Consider the following 18,384-nt stretch of genomic DNA (forward strand, 5'->3'; position numbering starts at 1 on the left):
TGACTGAGAAAATATAGAAAAAGCTTCTACCTTTCAACTAAAAGGAGGTGTAAGAAGGCAAGGAATATTCCCTCCCTTCCCTCCAGGGAAAGGACCAAACAATAACCCAGGCCTGGAGAAGGCAGGATTTCAGGGACCACTGTGTTACCAAAGTTACAGATGAACTGCAACTTTTCCATTTTCCTCCATTAGGGAGGATTTCCCCAAGTACAACATTTCTGGGGCATTATTTGTCACTATCTTCTAAATACCTGGCAGTTCTCAATGCCTGTTTGACTTTGGACATGTTTAGACGCTGTTCTCTACTGCCTCAAGCCACCCAACAAAGCTCTCCAGAAACTAATAGCATTTGACATGCATTTGTCCAAGGTATAGCTTTCTCCACCCTCCTATTCTTGTGTAGATGTAAGTTTATGCATGCCTGTAACTGTTCTAGAAAAAAGAAGCAGATCATAATTTTAAATACCTTAATTATGCTATAAGATTTGGTCTTTCAAGAAGGCGTTGGCAGCAAAGCAACTTTTAGAACCCCTGTGTTTTCATATTGTACTGCGTCACCAATATCGAGAGATAATAGCAAACTTCTGACTTGATTTAGGTCAATTATTTGTCAAGTAAAACATCAGTGCAACAAGTGGCTATGTTATCCCAGAAGAGAACTGGCTTCACAGATAGCACAGACAATTTCTGTACATGGCTCTTTCATTATGTGCTTAGGAAGTATCCCAGAGATTTTTTTCCCTGATCAGAGGAAATGAAAGCTTTTGTTTCTGAATCTACAAGCAAACAGTCTTTGCTTAAGCTTCAATTCTAACAGAACATTACCATCACGTGCCTACCTTTTAAGCACTCCCTGTATGAGACTAACAAAACAAAAAAGGCATTTACCTACCACAGCAGCATTCCTCTGGCCAACTCAAGCCAGATACTTTAAGATGCTCACCCATACACCCTACAACAAATGTAAGTGTGCCCTGATAGATTTATACTAGTCAGCTGGGGTACCCCCTAATAGCATAGGAGCTGCACCTATTTAGATTTCAACCACCAAGAACTCAATATCCCAGGTCCAGGGCTAAATTGAATAGCCCATGCCATGCAGTAGCAGGATTACTCTTCTCTGTACCCTCATTCAGCTAGTCCAGACACAGTGATACAAGTTACTAGCTTACAAAAGATGTACCTTTCTTCAGGCACCACTGATAAAACATCTAGAAATTCCTACTTTTCTCCCAGGATCACTTGTAAACATTATTTAGTGAGGAAAAAAAGAATCAGGAAGATAGATATTGTACCAACCCAACAAAACTAACATCAAAAAAACCAACAACAACAAAAAAAACATAGCTAGCTAGTACTCTAGATGGACAAAGGGCTGTATTTAACCCCAGTGCTAATCTTTGTAACTGTAGCCATTTAACACTTCCAGCCTTTTCCCCAAACGTGACTTGAAAAACACTTCCCCTTTTCCAAGGGGGTGATAAAAGCTGACTTATCCAGACCTTGATGATAAGATTAAAATTCCTAAAGGGAAATTTATATTAAGATACTCCTGAGCAGCCATAGGAGACTGGCAAATGTGTGAATTTCAGGTTACATTCAGCCACAGTTTTAGACCGCAAGACTACTGAAGAGTAAGCTTATAAACTAGACAGAGAAGGCATGAGGAAATAGCAGAAAATAATCGTTGAAGAAAATGCAAGGACCTGCTATTAACATGGAGGTGGTGTACAGGTGATAGAAAATCAAGAATCAAAGGATGACCCAGTGCAGAGCAGGTAATAACTGCTCAAGCAATAAAAAGATGAAGATTACATCTTAATCAGCATCTTTTGTTTCCGTCAAGTCTATGGAAAAAAGTTCATTCACAAGTAGGAAAATAAAGTAGCAACTATCATCTCAGCACACAGGACAGAGAAAAAGGCCAGTGAGGCTGATAGCTAAAAATGTCACAGAACAAAGGGCCAGAAGGAGACGCACAAATAAGTAAAAAAGTAAAGAACCACAGGAGCAGAAAATGTCACCTCAGTTTTGTATTAAGCACAACAGAACAGTGAGACAGAGATACACTGGAGCACATATGTTAATCTTATTCCGTACATGGAACCACTGAGAGATTTGTTTTCATAACAGATTTATTGCCATAGAAAGCAACTCTCCCACCCCACCTCCAGTCATAACAACATTTTGTGAGCAAAGCTCACAAAAACCATGAAAGGTCAAGGGAAAATGTTATTCTGCTTACTCTGTTTTTTTGCCCAGCCTCTGAAGGAAACTCCTCAAGCTGACAATTGCAAGAGCTTGGGAGCTTGGTGCAACTGACAAAGCTCAGCGAGAGTTTTACATCTCACCTGTGCAAATCTTGTCTAATGTGATGAGAGCTGCTAGGAAGAGACATATGAAACATGCCACAGTGAAGAACTAGCCCTGCCTACCATTGATGCAGAATGACCAGTGCTATTGTGGGATTGTCTTTTTAAACCCAGAAGAGAAATGAGACATCGATCATAATAATAATGTTAGATCAGAATCAATGATTCTGCTTTGTAAGATTTGACTCTGGAGTTATTTATCTATTGCACAAATTGCTTTTCCTAACAAATTCAATCTCTCATTTTAAGATAGCAACAGTTTAGAAATGGTAGGTGTGTGGTGTTAGACTGCGTGCAGCCTTCTGCGTAACCCAGGAATTATTATATCCTTCCAATTTGCTGGTTAGTTTAAAGGAGTCATATTAATTTTCTGATTCTTAATTCAAACATTCCTATGTAGGCAGATGATTATAGTCTGCTCTGTTCTTAGTAGGCATGAGACACAAAATACTTGGTGAATGACCTAAGTAATTGAGAAACCAACATCTGTTTCTTCTCTTTCTTCTCCATTTACTACAAAGAGGATTATAAAGGATAGATAAAATAAGAAACAAAGACACTAACTGACGTGTATGTAGTATGTGGTGTGAGTTCTAAGAACTGAAGCAGGCAAGTCGAAATAGATTCAAATTCCCAGCCCCTCTGATCCACTGTAAAACAAATCACTTACTCATTCTGCTTCAGCTGAGAGACCAGTACCCTAGGAGCGAGCAGATACTGCAGGACTGACCTGCTAAATTCATCTTGTTTGATAAACATTAAGCAGAAACAATCAGATAGAAAACTCCATTTACACATTTGTAAAACTTTAATATTCTAAAATGTCAAAGCATAAACACAATGCAGCCTTTAAAATCATGATTAAGACTATAAAATTAAAGCTTCCCAACTGCATACACAGAACACAATTATAGCTACTGTGGGCTTAACAGAGATTCTGTGCTAAAAGTTAAAACGCGTTTCAGTGTTTAAGGAACAACTTTCTCTTACATGGACCCTCTGGGCTCATACTGTTCATGCTTGATGTGCTTCTAGAAGTGGGTGGATTACAAGGTCAAGTTTTGCATGTATGAAACAGGACATACTGCCCTACCTTTTGAAGAGAATGATCAATGGTGCATATAAGTCTAGTACCCTGTGTACAGTGTATTTAGGAGTATTTCTTGCATGACTGTCAGAATGTAAGAGCATTTTCATGTGCATAAAGCATTTATAACACTACCTATGTAAATGCTTATAGTTAAAAAAACTATTCCCAAGATGTCTTAAGTGGATCAGAAATTTTGGCAAAAAAAAGGGAGACAAGTCAGACATCAGCTCCACAATTCACAATACTACAACTAAGCCAAAGTTTTCTATAGGAGACTCCTGAGAAGTGCATAATTTTTTTTCTTCATCTAATTCTCAGTGAAGCTCCTGTTTGGTAAACAACATAAAAGTCTTTTCATATTTAATATTTCCATTCCCCAGGTTTGGAGGGAGTGAAACAAACTTGAGAAAACCACCCATTCTGGAATTTTGAAAGTAAAGCTGATAGAAACAGCTAAAGCAAGAGAAAAGTAATTGCTATCTGTGCCTGTAATCTGAATCTTTCTTTAAAATTGATGTTTCCTTCAGATATTTGCCTCCCACAACATCTGAGGCGGATGGACTCGCTCTGACTGACTTCTCCTAAAACACAGGAGCACACTGTGAATGAAAAGGCTTCAGAAGTTCAGTTCAGAAACTGTGACTGCATCTGTTTTGCTTGTAAAATCAAAGCCTTCGGGGTGACACACAGAATGGTCAGGATGCAATTCCTATTTTCTATTTCTTTATTCACAAAGATTTGCAGGTCCAAAGAAACTAGAAGTAGATTACAGCAGTGCTCTTGCAAGCTACCTGCTAGTTTTTCTGCTCCCTATGTATTAGTTAAAATATTACTTGATCATCTCTCTAAGATTTATTGTAATAATATGCTCTTACAGTGCATTTTGTGGTTAAGCAGCATATGTGAGTTTGAATAGTTCTAAATTAAATATTACAAAATAGGCAGAGCTTTTAAAATGATATAACCACTTTGTCTTCAGAATGGGAAAAACTTCGGAAGTTAAATGAATGGTAATAGTAACTGTAATGTAACTGACTGTATGTTAATAGTGTTGCTAAAATCAGGCATTTTACCCTATGATATTTACATTTTTTAAATTTGGGTATTTATTGCACTGTTAATGACCAGATTGAGTGCCAACCCAGTCTGGTTTTCTAGCAGCACTCTTCCTTTCACTCTGTGTGTGCAGACCAGCATTACCTCCTTGAATTGAACAAAGGAGAAAGATAACATGAGATGTTTCAAACATTCTTTATGTTCACTTCTCCACTACAAGGGCAATAAGTGGAAATTACTGGAAAAACAAACAAACAAAACTATTTCATGCCCCACTTTATTATTTATTCCCTGTATTGTCTAATCTCTTCCAACTTCTGCTCAGCAGTGCAGTCTGTCTGACTGCAGCTGGCAGATGCAAGAGCAGACCAGGCATTACGCAGCCTTGCTATCTAGGGAGAAATTCTGCTCTGTGATCTGATCTTGGTGCATTTCTTTCTTTGTAACCTTCCTGCATGAAATACGACATGATGCCCCTGGGATTTTGTTTCTATGAGCAATTTTTGTTGATTGTATTATGGAAGACTGGTAGTATACAACCCATAGTGTACATCTACATTGACTATAGACTATATTGTCTTCACTGTATACATATTGTATATGCGTATATGTAGTGTTTATATGTGTACATATTGCTCAGGGAGTGTGATATATCATTGATGAGTTCACAGTTCTTTGCAAACCATCACATTGGACAAAGAAAAAATGTGATAGGAAGAGAGGAGGAAAATCTATGAGTATAGTAGATGTACCAGCTAAATAATTCAAGAGATTCTGGAACAGATAGGTCATCAGACAAAGGTTACCATAGAAATGCACTGCAAGCAATTAAAAACTTATTTAACATAGATTTGTACATGTTTCTTTACAAAAGGCATTCTTACTTTTATACTGAACTAGAAGTCCAATTCTTACAATTCCCACTACAAGTGGCTAGAAATTTTGTGCATTTCGTGACTTCATAAATCATTAATAAACTGAAACGTTTGCTAAGCAGTAAATCTTTTCAAAGAGGGACTACTGTTATTAACCAAAGGTTGAATATGACAGACCCTGAAGAATTTTAACACCCTTCCTGTGAATTTAAACTAAACAGATTGCAGACTGCTGTACTGTTTGCTCTTTAAACAAAATGGCAGATGTATAATTAGCAGTCGAAAATGATTGGGCTACAGGAAGCAAAATTACTGAATGATATTTAGGACTATACTCTTGGTTAATGTAAGTTTATTACAGAACAGAGGAAAAGATTTTTCCACGTTTTTCAACAAAACCAGCAGATACTTACAAGCCCCACTTAAGCCATTGCACTTAAATGGCTTAAAAATCTGAAAAATGATTAGGGCATCAATTTATTATGCACACAACTACATTTGCCAAAAAACACACATAAATTTTGTCATGACTTCCATGTTTATCAGCTTTCCACAGTCTTGAATGCAAAAAGTGAGAAACCTACATTGTTTTGCATATATTTTACCCATTGTATGAAAGCACATACTGCTACTAGCTGAAATAACCTCCTTTACTTCATAAGCTATGAATATGAAATCACAGAGGAAAAGGAGAAGTAGCTTTATAGATAAAGTTATCAAGCACTGTTGGAGATAATGTCCTGCATCTATAGTGACTGTCTATCTTAGCATGTCCCCATTCAGTTGCTTATAGAAAACTACAAAGCATCACTGTTACCTTCCATACAGCTACGCACGTGAGCATTACTGATCTCTTACCCTTTCCTTGAAAGAATGCTCAGACTATAAGTAGAGGATGTAACCTTAAAACAATTTTTTTCTACTTTATTTATATATTCATTAACATTAGGTTAAGTCCAATATACAATATCACCTACACCTACATTCTTATGTCCCAACATCCCCTTAGCTTTGTGCTGTTGAAACAAATCATCTGGCTCTACTCTCAAAATCCTCTTAGGGTAGATACTTTGATTTAGTGAATTATATGTATTGCCAACCATACTTGTAGATGGACAAAATAAATGCAATCAAAACCTGTAAACTTTACTAAAATGGAAATATTCTCTCACCCTGATACAGTGACAGATTCGACTAAAAAAGAGTGGGCCAAACAGGTCATGTGTAACATTCTTCTAGTGCTTTCATGATAACATATGGCGCTGTGCCACAGGGAACAATTTTCAAATGCATATTATTACTTACATAAAGAAACACAGAGCTTTAAATGATGAATTTATACATAACTGGGAGCAAGATAATGTTGTTGCTGTTGTGCGATCAAGAGCCATAGTTTCTTCATCCCTAAGACACATTTTAGGTCATACAAAAATATAAACTAACATATGTCCTGACTGATTTAATATTAAATTTAATTCTCTTTGTATAGAGGTTTCCAGAACGTGGGTCCTGCAGCCTCACAGATCTTAATTCCTAGAGTAACCTAGGCACACGTGAACACATTCAAGTAGAGACAGCAGAAAATGGTTAGGCACATACCATTCACATTCTATGAACAGCTGTCCTTTTTAGAAATTTCAACTTCCTGATACCTATCGCGATTCACTTATCTGCATCTAAAACCTGATCGAATAGGGAACTGATGACATAAATATGTCCTTAGATCCTAAAAAAAAATGCCATTGCTAAGAAATTCCTTGTCAGCCTCACTACCAGATACCCTCTGGTGAACTGAGCATAGCAAAGGGTCGTGCACCTCAACCCTGCAGATACTTCAGTGCTACTCACCAGACACAGCTGCTGTGGCACCATGCTCTCATCTGGCTCCCCTGCTTATTCTCTCCCTGCTTGTTTCACACTGCATCGTGCAGCAAATTTCACACACGTCCTACAAAGAGAGAATTTGTTTAGTTTGTTGAAAAGGAGGCTAACAGGAATTCTAATAACTGCCTACAACTATTTGAAAGGGATTTATAAAGACATTGGAGCCAAACTCTCCTACATGCTGTTAAACAGTATAGCAAGGGCAATGATCACGCATTGCAGCTCTGAGGGTTCAGCCTGAACATTAGGAAAACCTTCTTTACCAGGAGGGTAGTACAACACTGAGACAGGCCAAGAGAGAGGTGGTGGGATTTCCACCCCTGGAGGATTTAAATACTGAGCTAGACAGTCTTATCTCAGTCTTTCAAGCAAATTTTTTCTGTCTCTATCACTCTTTAGATACAAGTTAGTCTCAGATCACCATGAAAGGCAAAGCAAAAGCGCATCAGTAAGAACCATATCAGTTCAATGGAAACAATCATAACCATCATCTTGAAAGGTTCATAGAATTCATCTCTGACAGGCTGATTAAGCTTCATAATAAGCCTGGATGGCAGGTAAGTATAAAGTCCGTTTCATAGGTAAGAAGTGATATGACAACCTAGCATTATAAGAAGAGTAAATCTAGTGAAGTCTCTGCAGTCTTGAGCTTGTATTCTAGCCAACAGAATAATTTACCTCAAAAAGAAAAGGAGCAATCCCCAAAACCTTCTGCACTGTTCAATGAGCCCCCCAAGAGAGGGTTTTGGTTACCTGCCCACTCTCAAATAAATAAATAAATAAATGATCAGATTTTGAAACTTTCATTCATCGCTGTGAGTGCCCTTCTACCAAACTTTTAACCTTCAGGACAAGATGATCTCAAGAGAAGACCTTGGCCCATTTGGTTCCTCCATGGGCTAAGCACATCGAGTGAGTTACACAACTTGTATGGAAATGTGAACTCATGTTATTCCTTTCCTTCTGAAATATTTTGGATTATATTTGCTGTTAAATTTTTGTGAAGACACACCTGTAAAATGGCTTCGCACAGGAACAAAATTGAGATATATATTCGCTCAGTAAATGAAAGAGGAAGAACTGCAAGGGTAGCTGTTATATGAGAATATGGTTTTCCACAGATAGGACTGTAAACAGCATCCTACATGACATTTTAACCGCAGACAAAAGAAAGCAACACAGCTTAGATGGGATTCTTAAAAGGAAGAGCAATGAGGCTGTTGCGGTTTTCTGAAAGCAGGCCAGCCTGGGCACCCCGGCCGCATCTCGTTCAATCTGAGCAGCCCGCGTGCTGCCAGCAAGACATATGTTTCCTTAAAATTGCCAGGAATGCAAAGCAATACGAGACAAGTCTAGACTGATCGCAGGATAAATGCAAGAAGCAACAAAGTGGATCCAAGTGTGTGGTGGATGACATTTGCCTGGCAAGGAAACAGTTACAAGTGTTCAAGTCCTGGAATGGGGTGGGGGAAAGGAGGGAGGGAGAAAGAAACCCTTTCCCAGAAGAGCACTTGTTTCCACAGAAGACTTTACCTCCCATCAGTGGGGAAATTCAGCTTAGCTATATTTGCTCTCCTCTTTGTTGAGCAAATACATCTCCTTCTTTCTCAACACAAGTATTTGCAGCTCAGGTTGAAGAGCCAGGTCCTGAATGCAGCTACTGTACAAGCCATGCAGATTGATCTCACTCAAAAATTGCTGTTTCTGCTAAACCCAACAGATTATGCCCTGAGCTGTTGCTCTCCCCTTCTTTTGCAGGTACCTCCCTGATGCCCCTCCACCTACCAAAAACTTATTTGCAAAAATCCCGTACTTTGCCTTATCTCACTTCTCGATCATCCTAATGACACTACCTCTTAAAAAATAAAAATACATTTTTTAATGGCTTTTACTTAAAATTTACAGTGCTGCTCCTACCTTCCACAAATCCTGTCCTTGATCTAAACCCCAACACTGTGCAGGTTGCTCCCAGGGATGCTGTTCGAATTGCCCAACTTATTCAGTACCTATTCTGACAGGCAGACGTCAGTCCTGGACAAACAGCCTGCCTGGCGGAGCACACTTCGATTTCCTCTGACTTACATGTGTTTGTTTCCTGTGGAAACAGGCAGCAGGTCAGAGGGAAAAGGGAGGAGGGCCACACACACCCAGGGCTGCAAGCATGGTGCCGACAGACCTCTCTCGTTAGTATTTTCCTTCTCAGCTTCAAAGTTTTTCCACTCGTTAATAGTCTTTGTTTAACTAACCAGTAGCTCTTGTCTGTACCCTTTCTGTCAAAGTGATCTTTACAGTTTGCTGCAACACTATGGCATTTACTTACTTCCCAAAGTTTACTTAAAATTAGTGTATATATAGGTCCCAGCTATTATAATACAGCTTCGCTTGCTTTGGGGATTATTTATTTATTTATTTTTGTATGAAGGCCTGTATGATAGCATTTTAGTATTGCCAAGTACCTACATTCAAACACAAGTACATTTTGTGATTGGCTTAAAAAATGATAGGTTTCACAAAAGAATGTTGGGCTTCTTTTAGATGATATTTTCTTCTTTTTTTTGAATATGAATAAAGCCTTTTACCCTCATACCCAATATTCCTATGACTGTCTTTGAGAAAATGCTAAGTGCCTTGAGACTCCTAATGATGTTGCAAGAATTACAACACATGGCTGTCTCCCGATACCCTTCTGCACTGTTTACATAGTGGAAGTTAAAATGTAAAATTTGCAAGATTTGTTAACACCTTTATGTTTGTTATTAGAATAGTCTGTAACTCAATAAAAACTATAGTTCTTAGTAATGGTTGGGCTTATGTTATGCCCATTTAGTGTTAATTCTTGCAATCACTATGAAACAAATTCCACTCTGTAAGAAGTTTTTAAAAGTACACAGGTCCAAATCCTGTCTGTGGCAACATCCAGTTAAGTCAATGAGATTTAGAAATGCGTATCTGAGGTCAGAATCTAGTTCATTGTCGTTTCACGCAGCACCAAAATGCTCACACAGAGCACATCCATATCCAAATGCATATCCCACTGACTTTGGTGCGTGTTAAAATCTGTAGAGGCTGAGTTTTCTCCCTTTTCTGTAATGCTCTTCTTGTGAGATTTAGCAAAGTGATCATTAAATACTTAAACTTACGTAAGGCTTTAGTAGGAGCAATGTTCTGATCTTCTAACAGACAGCCTTAGAAGGAGCTATGCATGGAGACATACTATAATCGTAAACAAAGATAATGTATTTCCAAATGGCATACAGAGTAACAGCTTTTGTAGCGTATGCTCTCCCTCAGACAATATGTTAATCTGAAAATTCTTTTCAGATGACCCAGTTCATGGACTGGAATTTTTATGTGTACATATTTGGAAGGGTACATGTGTATGTGTGCACAAATTTATATGCAGAGAAGTGTGTCTGCATGGAGGCTTGCCGTTGAAGTGGGAAAGCTGCAGGAATGCTGTCAGTTGCTGCATGGGCCCCGCAGCAGAACATCTTATAGATGGGTTAGAGTCTAGTTCTGGGTATTTACAAGTGTGTTGTACAGAACAGAGTCACACAGCAGGACAGGGTCCTCACTGGTCGAGCTGGTTGTCATTCACCTTTTGCTGTGAATGGGTAAGTCTCTTTGTGTGCTTGGACATTAATAGGAAATAGGAATCCTAAGTAGCTTCTTTCACTTTACAGATGAAATGAAAAATGTCATTTATTAATTTCTTACATTCTAAACGTCTGATGTTATTTGAAATATGCTGAAAATGAGCAATTATCTTGAGGCACAGGCAGGCAAGTTTTCTAATTTGTTCTTAATGACTTGTGAGCGGTTCAAGATTTCTGCTTTTTGGGTGACAAGGTCAGTAACCAAACTGAAAAAATATATTCTTTATCTAAGCAGTACAAGTGGCTACTTTTCAAAATCGTTTCTTTATTGGAGGGCACTTTGACCTTGTTTTGGATTTTGTTTGCCCTATCATATCCTAGTCTTGCCATTTTAACCACACACTTCAGCAGATTTCAAGCAACGGCAAGTTTTCTGTGGCCAAGTCCTTATTTTTAATAATGAGTCCTCTTTTTTAACATTAAGATCTAGACTACTGTTTTCATATCTCTAGCACAGTGACTGCTTAGAAGTCTTTTTCTTCTGTGTTTGATTAGTAAAGCTGATAGGTTTAGAGGGTTGGGTTGCTATTGTGATTGTTTTGGCAGGATGGAAAGAAACATACAAGTTTATTCGTAATGTATGAAGTCCTTGACATACTGTACTGTACTTCAGAGGCTCCACAATTTATTTTTTGTTGTGGCTTGCCTTTAGTCCTTGCCAATTTCTTTCCTTTCCTTTTCCAAACAAAGCTAGGCTGTCAAAACCTAAGGTTACAGATTTTAACAGCTACATCCAATTACTGAGCTCATTTTTTTATTTACTATTGTCTGCGCAACTTTTGACTAAATAGAAAGTCTCTGCATATGGGCTAGAGAGAGCCACTAGCCAACAGAAGCGAAATATCCTCCTGATTTCACTGCCCCTGGACTGAATGCTTTTGCCACTGCCATCCATAACCATTTTCTGAAATACTGCTTTTAAAAAGTTCTCATAATGAAATCACCACACTGGCAAATAGCTTTGTCAGATCCAGTAATAACTTTTCCAGGGGCAGCGACACAGTTTGCTTTGGCTAATTTTTGTCAGAATTTTTATTGGTTTCCTTAAAGAATTTTTATTGGTTTCCTACAACTTTAATACAAAAAGAGCATTTTTCAAGAGAACATGCAAGAGTGGGGAAGAAAAGGAAGGGCGAGCTCTTCCTTTTCAATTAAACCATCTCCATAGGTCCTGCATATCAGCATGGGAAAGAAAAGGAAAATTGGAAATAATAAATCCTATATATGTCTACTGCATAAATCATGGAACAGAGCTCCCTGACATTCTGTGCTATTTACGCCCAAGTCTTTCACTTGTTTCAGCAAAATCTTACTGCAGCTACCTAAAGGCTTTCATTTTCAGGTGTATTTTTGGAGAGGGAGGGACTCACACATCATTTGGTTCAGCAGGTGACAGCAGAATAAGGGGCAGCTGGGGAAGTATACTCGTATTTCTGCAAAGCTGTTTGTCAGAACTTACGTTAAGAAAAAGTGACCAACAATGGAAAGACTAAAGGTGCAGCATAGGAAGCTCTGTGAATGACAGCACCACAAAGTGCAGGCAACATTTACTGTTCACAGAAAGCACCAGACAAAGTATTACAAATGGCTGTTTTGTGCACCTCATGTGTAAGCTGACCTTTCAAAAACCTAAAGCTGTGTACTAGTTTTCCCCATGCTACTGTACCTGAAGTGCACGAGGTTTCTTCTATCAGTGTTCTTTTAAGAACGCTTTGAAGTTCATTCTACACCTCCCTAAGCATTTGGCAATTACTACCTCTTCAAATGAAAAACTAATATAGAAAAAAAACAGCTCAAACAGGAATACAGTCATTCTCTCTTTTTTTTTTTGTTCTCAGCCATAGGAATCAATGACTGTGGGGTAATTCAGCATCCACCCTGCTGGGAGACAGAAACTAAGAGGAAACCTGCAACCTACAGTCTACATTCTAGATAATAACTGTCACAAAAAAAAAAAAAAAAAGGAAAAATTGCAATGGAAAGGTTATTTTCTCACTCATTTATACACAACAATCACCAGAAAAGAAATGCAAAGGTAGAGATCCGGTATCTCAATCAGATCCAATTTTTGACATTACAGAAGAATAGATGAGAGATCTTATTGGACTTCATTTCAACTAATACCTTGAGGAATATATGAACCATCCATCTGCTGGTGCTTAAAAAACAGGTCTAAACTTGCTAAATAAGGCCATTATATTCAGACTTTCTTTCTTCTAATTCAGATGCTAAAGTAGAAGTGTTGTACTAAAAAGTTTGTAATTTCAACTCAACCTGAAAAGAGAATAAGTTTTTGGGTCATCTTACACAAGCTGCTTATATAAACCCCTTATACCAACCCATGTGCTACCGTTTATGGGTATACATGAGCCACCAAGTCTAGAATGGCAGCCATCCTATATTCAAACACAAGAGATGCAGTAAGTGGAAGGTAGAGTAAAACTAACCAGAACTGATGGAAACAACTACAGGAAGAGAAAGACCCCTTCATCATCAAAGCCCTCTAATGCCTTGCCCAAATGGTTAATGATATTATCACCACATTGGTGATATGCAGACTGGAGAACTGGACAGTGAAGTGGTTGGAAAATTGGCTGGCTCAAAGATTTGTGACCGGTGCTGCACTGTCCAGCTAGTGACCCACAGAATCCTTCAGGGGACAATACCGAGACCACTACTGTTTAATGTCTTTATTAGTGACCTGGATGCTAGCACTGAGGGCACGCTCAACAAGTTCACAGACTATACCAACTTGAGAGATGCAGTTGATAAGCAAGGTGACAGGGCTGCTAATCAGAAGAACCTTGACAGATCGCAAAAAGGGACAGACAGGAACTGCATAAAATTCAACAAAGCTCAATGAGTGCAAAGTCCTGCAATGTGGACTGAGGGATGACAAGAAACAATTTAGGCTGGGCACCAGCTGCCCAGGGAGCAGCTTTGCAGAAAAGGCCCTGGGGGCTGTGATGGGCAAGCTAAACATGAGACAGCAGTGTGTCCTTGCAACAAAGGTGTGTCACCCGCTGGGTCATGTTATCAAGAGCTGCCAGCAGATTAAAGGATGTGGTTATTCCACTGGATTTGGCAGTTTTTAGCCCACCCAGGGAATACTGGGTCCAGTTTTGGTCCTCCCAGTTCAAGTGAAACATTGAAAAATTATAGAGGGCCAAGAAGAGGGACATTAAGATGATCAGAGAGTTGAAGAACTTGACATATAAAGAAATCTTGAAAGAATTGGGTTTGTTTAGCCTAGGAAAGAAAAGCCTCAGGGGTGGTCTCATGGTATTCCAATACCTAAAAGATAGCTATAGAGGAGGTGGAGGTACTCCCTTCACAAGGACACACACTGGCAGGACAAGAAGCAACAGATACAAGATGCTCCACAGAAAATTGTCTGGATATAAGAAAAAAATCTTCACTTTGAAGTTGCCCAAAGAAGTGCTGGAATCTACCTTATCAGTAATATTCAAGACTTACTCAGACAGCCTCTTAGATAACCTAATCTAAGGCCCTGCTTTCAATACAAGTTTGGACCAGGTGATCTCCTGAGGTCTATTCCAACTTAGACTTTTCTATACTTCTGTAGGTGTAAACACAGCAAAAACAAATAATGTGTGAAAAAGAAAATTAGACATAATGCTGTTAATACACATCATGAAAAATGTATTCCCTTCCCACTGTCCTTAAATTTTTAAGAAACTTTTCCATAAACTGATGAGAAAGCCAAGCTATTTTTTAAAAGCAAAATAACATTAGTATTTCATTACAATGGAAAAGGCGAGAGATTTTATCATCTAGTCCCATTTATTTCACTAATGATACATTATGTCTGAAAAGCATTATGGAAAGTAAGAGTCTTCAGCGTCGTATCTGAGTGCTAAATTAAGGCTTCTATCGCCTTCTTCACATCCCTACATTGAGATCAGCTTTGTCTGCAAGTAGTCCCATCTTTTGTCATAAGAGTATAGTTTTGGATCTTTCAGCCTGCAAATGTCCTGCCCTGTTCAGTGGCAGTGAGAAAGAGCAAGGATCCAACTTTCAGTTGGTTGCTCACAGAATACAGACATCCATACCACTCTTCCTAGCAGATTAAGAAAAATTTATTTAATAAATAATTAAAAGAAAAAAGGCAGCACAGCTCACATATTTTTGGCTTGTCCAAAGAAATAGTAAGGATCAAACCCAAGGAAACAGCTTGAAGCTGACAGGAGTGGTTCAGGCTCGTTATCAGGAAAAGGTTCTTCACCGAGAGGGTGGTCAGGCACTGGAAGAAGCTCCCCAGAGATGTGGTCACGGCACTGAGCCTGACAGAGGCCAAGGAGCATTTGGACATTGCACATGGTCTGATGTTTGGGTGGTCCTTTGGGGACCCAGGAGCTGGACTCGATGGTCCTTGTGGGTCCCTTCCAACTTGGGATATTCTGTGATTCTACGATTCTATGAAACCCTACTGAAATTTCTCAGTAAACACCAACTTTTGAGAACTCTGATATAATGTATGTTCTAAAATAAACAGTAATGCCGGAGAGATTGTTCTTATCAATACTTCTGTTAGAACACTGATTCTCTGTTTAACTATGTCTCATTGTGGAACTTCACTGTTATTTCCTGTTTCTACATGTTTGTGAATGAAGGTTTAAAAACTGTAGCTACATAATTGCTAAACGCAAAAAAGAAATTACTATTACTCTATTTAGTTCTAAATTAATCAGAGCAACACTGATATCATGGTCCTATCTGACATATCTGCAAATCATCTGCAAGCTTTTTCACATCAAAATTTCAACATTTTGTGCATACAAATATGCCAGTAAGACCAATATTTTAGCCTGAATTTCTATAATACTCTCTTGGTCGTGATGGCTACACAGCCTGCACTTTTGAGACCCTGTTCCAAAAGTCCCTTGATTATAAAAGTGAATTATACCTACTGGAAAAAAGGCTTATCTCAAATTATGGGTAAATTGTGCCCACTGCTCATTCAGAGTACAACAGCTGGTAGTGGGAGAGATCTGCTCATTTACAAATTCCACCTGGTTGTAAAGATGCAGTCTAGGATATGACAAGACAAGCAGGAAGAACTGACACGGAATGGTCGTCTTGTGTTTGCTCACTAAGAATTCAATTGTCAGTAACTTTGCTTTCAAAAGCTTATCTTTCCACATAATCTTGCCAAGGGAGGTACTTGGATATATCACCTTTTCCTTCACAGTGTTATCCTTCATGCAAATGGGTCAAAGAGGAGTCAGGAAAGAGGTCAACAGCACTTTTGAGACACTTAGCAATGCATTAAAAAAGATCACTCAAAGAACATCCGTCCAGCGTAAGTCTGAAAAGTAAAACCTGGATAATTTGTTTCCAGTTAAAGCCTGAAGTCATCTGGCAGTGTGTTGATATTGCTTTAAAAATATTTATTCTTAGCTTCTAGCTAAGAATGAAATATGGATGACAACTATACAACAATTAAAAACACAGGCAAGAGAAATTAATGAAGAAGAAAGATGGGGACTATTTTTACCACTAAATGTTACTGTGTTTTCTTATAGGGGCAATATTATACACTTTCTAGCAAGCAGTGCCTTTAATGCAGTACTTGATGAAGTAGAACAGTCAATTTTCCTCTTTCTAGTCACTTAAGTTGTAAGCAACAACATCTTTTGTTTAAAAACCAAGTGTTCTGTTTAATAGCACAATTCCACTGGCACACTTGTCTGTGTACGAAGGGAATGTTTTAAATAACTGCAGCTCTAATGCTTCATCCTGGTGGAGGTCAGGCTGCCCATGCTCCTAGCGGTTGGCTCAGCACAAGGTACCACTTTCTTTCCTGAAATCCCAGGGGATCAACAAGCAGGGACCCCTCTTCTACTGGTGCTCCCAAGCTTCCTTCTTCTGCTCCTTCAAATCTACAAGCATCTCCTCTTAGAGCCACTTTGTATTCCTATTCCTAACTACACAGCAATTACCAGAAAATATTGAATGGCCAACCGTAGCAGCCACTAGAGGACTTTGTCAGTCCCTCCTACACAGAAACTTGGGATATATGACCTTATAGAAATCTACAGTTGTGCAGTTTGTACTGTTTATGGCACCGGATATTCCTGTGTGTGGTTCTAAACTGATTTATGAGCATAACTTTTTGTTTCTTTGCTTTTGAAGTTTGGAAGTTGTAACAGAGTTAAAGCTAATTGCAAACTGAGTGACTGACACAGCAGGAGAGATTTCTGTCACATCATCATCTTCTCCAGTTGAATTGCTCCTAGAGGTTGGCATGGTGGTGCATGTACATATGATGGGACTCTTTCACCTTTAGACTGTAACTTTGCCTTTTAGCAAGGCAGGAGATTCCCCACAGCTGCTTGTAGCCCCAAGCACTGCACTTCAGAGGGTGAAGGTGCAATGAAGTAATTCAGGTCATGCTACTACTTTTTGAGTAGTAAATAACAGCATGTTTTGCTCAACAGTATAGCTACTGTATGTGTAAAGACTTGAGGAGACAACTTTAAGCAGTGATAAGAACTTACTTTGAACAGCAGATGAGACCTTTTAGCCCTCTGAGCAAGCAAAGTGGCTGTACCAACACTGAAATCTGCAAGGCAACCAAAAGTTGAATTAGTCTTCTGTTTGTGAGTAGCATCGCCCGGCTGGCAACAGTCGTTATTTTGTCTATTTTGTCGTGTATTTTGTGAAAACTAAGCTGCAAATGGACACGGGTCATTACTGACTCCCGTTAGTGGTGACGGCGTGAAGCGAATCTCCTCAGGAGAGCTCGTCAGGTGTGCGCGGTTACCACCGGGGCTCACCCGAGGTGCCCGGAGCCGGCTTTCTGAACACAGCCTCAGCTCTTCAGTCAAGTTTTTTTCTCTCCAACGAAAAAGATGACTTCTATCTTCTCAGCTTCAGCGGAGATACGCTCTCCGTGAAGCAGGCTTTGCCTTAACATGACTCTCGCTCCGGTCGGCCTCGGGCCGCTCCTTCACTCCCTCAGCGGCTCAGCCTGCCGGCTCCCCCGGTCCCGGGGCTTTTCGCACTGAGCCCGGCCGGGAGGAGGAACGGGCGGCCTCCTGACGAACAGCCGCCGGCCGCAGGACTGCCGGCCCCCGGCGCCTCTGCGGGGCGGCGGCGCTGAGGAGGCGCGTTACCGCGGCGGGCCGCCGCGCGAAATGGCGCCTCCCGGCCGCCCCGCCATGTCCCCCCCCGGGGGGCTCCCTTTCCCGCACACAAGCCCCAGTGGGCGCCCCCCGCGCCGTCCATCCTCGCTGCTACCATTGAAAGCGCTCGCCGCGGAGCCTGGCAGGTACTGCGCCGTCCTTCAGTGACGGGCAGCGGGCAGAGCGCGGCTCTCCCGGGCGGCCCGTCCCGCCTCGACGGGCGTGCATCCCGCTCCCTGCCCGCCCTCGGCGGGCTGCCACAGCCTCCCCCAGGCACCCCTTCCCCTTCTGCCGAGCGGGGGC

The 18,384-nt window shown here is 40.1% G+C and overlaps 1 long non-coding RNA gene across 2 annotated transcripts in view; it reads right to left on the reverse strand.

The window, feature by feature from the left end:
• LOC121078453 overlaps window positions 1-18,333 on the reverse strand; it is an 87,291-nt gene extending 68,958 nt beyond the window's left edge. For both annotated transcript variants that reach the window (XR_005824571.1, XR_005824572.1), the window contains exons 1-3: window positions 18,197-18,333; window positions 17,455-17,519; window positions 7,242-7,341 (exon numbers count right to left, since the gene is read on the reverse strand). This is a non-coding gene — a long non-coding RNA (uncharacterized LOC121078453). The remainder of the gene's footprint in view (window positions 1-7,241; window positions 7,342-17,454; window positions 17,520-18,196) is intronic.
• Between the last annotated feature and the right edge of the window lie 51 nt (window positions 18,334-18,384).

The sequence above is a fragment of the Cygnus olor genome, chromosome 15, assembly GCF_009769625.2.
Source record: "Cygnus olor isolate bCygOlo1 chromosome 15, bCygOlo1.pri.v2, whole genome shotgun sequence".
Classification (NCBI taxonomy): domain Eukaryota; kingdom Metazoa; phylum Chordata; class Aves; order Anseriformes; family Anatidae; genus Cygnus; species Cygnus olor.